This window comes from Bos javanicus, chromosome 23 (assembly GCF_032452875.1).
Source record: "Bos javanicus breed banteng chromosome 23, ARS-OSU_banteng_1.0, whole genome shotgun sequence".
Taxonomy (NCBI): Eukaryota; Metazoa; Chordata; class Mammalia; order Artiodactyla; family Bovidae; genus Bos; species Bos javanicus.
In genome coordinates this window covers 50,300,522-50,304,842 of record NC_083890.1, presented here as the reverse complement: position 1 = coordinate 50,304,842, position 4,321 = coordinate 50,300,522, and the positions used below count along the sequence as shown (strand labels likewise).

Here is a 4,321-nt window from a genome sequence, read left to right as displayed (position 1 = left end):
GGCACCAGGTCATTTGCAGGTGGCCGCCCAGAGGCTGCTTTCTGTTCGGTCCATTGGAGATGGGCAGGGGAAACTCAAGCTGTCCCGGGGGTGTATCCCAGGCAGCCTGGACCCCCACCTAGGCTCTGTCACCAAGGGCACCGGAGGGTCCTTGCCCCTTTGCATGGGGTCCAGCAGTGATGCCAGGGCAGCCGCGGGCAGCACCGGGCATCGGCGTGAGCAGCTTTGAAAACATCAAGTGTGTCACAGGAGCAAGTAAGCGAGTCGTCGTTATTGTTCAGTCTTAGGTCATGTCTGACTCTTTGCAACCCCATGATTATAGCCCGCCAGGTTCCTCTGTCCATGAGACTTCCCAGGCAAGAATACTGGAGTGGGTTGCCATTTCCTTCTCCAGGGCATCTTCCCAACCCAGGGACTGAACCCAAGTCTCCTACACCGGCAGGCGGATTCTTCACCACCGAGCCACCAGGGAAGCAAATAAGTTAGATCGACGACGAGTCAGCAGCACCTAATTTTTATTAAAAATATCTCATTTATTCCTCCCTCCTCCCTGAACTTTCCCCTGGCTGGCAGACAGGAGGGAGGCCGAGATGGCAGGTGAGCTCACCAAGGCTCAGGCCGCCTGGCCTGGTGGCGACATGCTCTCTGGAAAGATCATCCGCGAGGAAATCCCAGCCAAGTCGTGTATGAGGAGGAGCAGGGTCTTGTTTTCCCTGACATTTCTCCTCAAGCACCCACACATTTTCTGGTTATATTCACAAAACACAAATTCCAGATTTCTGCAACAGAAGATGAAGATGAACGTCTTCTTGGACATTTGATTATCGTTGGCTGGAAGTGTGCTGCTGTCCTGGGCCTGAAGTAGGGTGGTGAACGCAGGCTCGGCCGGTGGACAGCCTGTCCGGCATGTTCCTCTCCACGTTCTTGGAGGTCAGCAGAAGACTTGGCCTCCTGGTGAAGCGTGTTGTAGGAATAATTTTCCCTTTTCTATGCAGTGATCAGGTTTGAAGCTTCCAATCTGCTAAATAATACTTCGTTGGGCCTGTGTATGGAGAAATTGCCCAAATAATTTTAAATACCATACATAATAAAAGACATTGCTGCATGGTCTGAAAAAAAAAAAACTCATTTAAAAATACTTTTCCTATTTATGAAGCTTTAATTTTCCCTCAAGCATAGTTGTCTGCTCTGTAATACCCTGATGGTGGATTTTCAGTCCCAGTAAGTATTGTGAAAAAAGTGGGTGTTAGTCTCTCAGTCATGTCCAACTCTTTGCCACCCCAAGAGTGTACCTGCCAGGCTCCTCTGTCCATGGGATTCTCCAGGCAAGAATACTGGAGTGGGTTGCCATGCCCTCCTCCAGGAGATCTTCCCAACCCGGGGATAGAACCCACGTCTGTGCATTGCAGGTGGATTCTTCACCACTGAGCCACCTGAGAAACCCGTTGTGAGGGTGGCAGTCATGAAATTTCCGCTTCAGAAGTTATTTCTGGAGTTGTCCCTGCCTCTGTGAACATAGCTCACTTCTTCCCAGTGTGGCTCTGGCTCCTTTCCATTCCCCTCTTTCTCTCCTTTTAAAGGGAGAACAACTCACTAGCTCTTTCTGCCCAATTAGGAGGGTCCACAGTGTTTCTCGGAGAAGGCAATGGCAACCCACTCCAGTACTCTTGCCTGGAAAATCCCATGGACGAAGGAGCCCAGTAGGCCGCAGTCCATGGGGTCGCCAAGAGTCAGACACAACTGAGCAACCTCACTTTCACTTTTCACTTTCATGCATTGGAGAAGGAAATGGCAACCCACTCCAGTGTTCTTGCCTGGAGAATCCCAGGGACGGGGGAGCCTGGTGGGCTGCCGTCCATGGGGTCGCACAGAGTCGGACACGACTGAAGCGACTTAGCGGCGGCAGCAGCGGTGTTTCTGCCGTGGTGGCCGACCCAGGGCGGAGGGAGCTGGAGTCTCGTGGGCCCTGGCAGCAAACAGCAGAGAAGATTGAGTGAAGAGAACTTTGTTTCCACACCCAGTGCCGGGGCTCGTCTCGGGGCCAAGGCTGGCGCAGGGCAGCACCGTGGAGCTGCAGACATTGTCTTCAGAGTCTCAGCCCCATTCGCCCACAGCCTCGGACCTTGGCATTCCTTGAGTTATCTACTCCCGAAAAGATATTAATTATCAACTGTTTACATGTTGCTCAGGTTTTTTTTTTTTAATTACTTTGAAAGTTATTTGACTGGTCTTGGTGTCGTGCTGGGTGGGAAGGGTGCCTCCGAAGCTCTGTCCTTCCTGAGCCCCAGGTGCTCGCTGTGGCTGCCCCTGTGTGAACCGGGACAGGTCAGTACACAGAGGAGAGGACGCTGAGCCCGGGGGGTGAGCGCCGGGCATGCGCTCCGGGGACTTGGCTGGGGCAGCCCTTGGCCGGCCCAGCTCCGGCGCTGAACTGGCGGCCTCCCCTCTGGGGAGGACTCGATGTGGGGACGCTGATTTGACTGGACTAGACAGACTCCACATCGGCGCTTTTGATGGGGTAACCGGCGACAGGAGTGACAGAAGATGCTGATAGAAACCGCTCTGGAGGGTGCGAGGCCTGACCCTGGCCCCGGGGCCTGCCTGGAGGAGGGAGCGGAGCTGGCACGTGGCGAAGATCCAGCACGTGCTGCAGGGGCCGCAAGACGGGCTCGGAGGGCGCGGGGCTCCAGGGAAAGACGCGACAGAGGGGAGGTTTTGAGGCAGAGGAGGCTTTGGCCTGGAGGGCTATGTAGTGTCTCAGCAGACACAGGACCAGGTCACGCGAGACCTTGATGGGCGGATGGAGGAGCCGCCTCTACGTGCCAAGTTAAGAGCATGGATGCTCTGGCCTGGGGCTCACCTCCTCTGATCCTGCCTCCCACCGGCCATGCCTGGGGAGATGCCAGGGGCTGACCGGCCTGAGTGTGACTGCAGAATCCGTGTGCACACGGACCCCGAACACCGGTGCCCGCTGGCAGCTGCGGAGGGTGCCTGCTCGTGTCCAGCTTCAGGAGGGACCTCTTCGGGGAGCACAGCTGGTGAGGTGACCTCTGGATGTGCCGGGGCTCCCGGCCAGCAGCGCTTCCTCCCGCTGCTCCTGGCCAGGAGGGCACAGGTAGGGAGAGGGGACAGGAAGCCGAGGGGGCCGGTGGGACACGTCCCTCGGGGTGAGCGGTGCTCAGGTGGGTGAAAGGTCACGTGAACACAGCCTCCCAGGACAGGGAGGGAGGCGGCTGCAGGTCAAACCACGCCGACGTGAGTTCCCTGTCCTGTTACTGTCACAGGGCGCGAGGGAGCAGGCAGAGGTCCACGCTCCCATGGTATTTACACACAAGTATTCTCAGGCAGGAAGACCTCCTGGAGGAGGGCGTGGCAATCCACTCCAGGACTCCTGCCTGGACAGTCCCCATGGACAGAGGAGCCTGGCCGGCTATAGTCCGTGGGGTTGCAGAGAGTTAGATGCGACTGAGTGAGTAAACAGCACAGTATTCTCACGCCGGAGCTCCCCCCACCCCGGATCCTCTTTCAGGAACGAAGGATCTATTCCCTCAGCTGCTGGACGTGTCACCAGCATACGACCAGCTGCTGCTTTGTTCTGGAAAAGCCGCAGCTGAGACAGAGCGGAGATGGCCTTGGGGTCCGACCCGGCAGCTGTGGCTGTAGCTGTGTGGTGGGTGGTCTGAGCCCCAGACCTTGGGCAGCAGGAGAACAGCCAAGACGGAGGCTGGTGACCCCAGGCCCACTGGTCTGAGACCACCCCAGGGACACCAGGGCAGGCTCTCCTCCCCCAGCGCCACAACAGTAGTGGGTGTGGAACACGTGTGGGACCCTGGGGAGGGGCGGGGGCAGGAGCACCCTGAACTCATGAAGATGACCCCAAATTGGCAGAGAAACCTTGAACTGATGGAGAAACCTCTTGACTACCTGAGTCCTAGAATTTACTCTTGTGCATGTCTGACTGTGAATCCAGCTTACTGTCTAGGACCGCAGTTCGATTGACTCCTCGCTGCTTTTCATTGCTAGGGTTCAGGCAGGCTTCTTTCTAAGTCAGGGGCCAGGCTTGCATGGGGGCCCTGCTTCCTCCTGGGAGGGGAGTCAAGTCGTGTTCGCTGCTGGGAATCTGACACAGCTCAGTAAGCCTTCCAACAAAATCCTGTCTGCAAGGGCATATGGAGCCAGGGAGGCGCCCTGTTCAAGTCTCCCTCTGGGAGAACCTCTGGGGAGCAGGGCTGACTGACAGCCTCCAGGTGCTGCACCGCGGGGCCCACCAGGGCCCACACGCCAGGCCTGTGGCTCTGGGTGCCCAGGGGCTCCCACAGTC

The 4,321-nt window shown here is 57.2% G+C and overlaps 1 pseudogene; it reads left to right on the top strand.

The window, feature by feature from the left end:
- The first annotated feature begins 590 nt into the window (after window positions 1–590).
- On the top strand, window positions 591–998 carry LOC133236020 (adenosine 5'-monophosphoramidase HINT1-like; annotated as a pseudogene).
- Window positions 999–4,321: the final 3,323 nt, after the last annotated feature.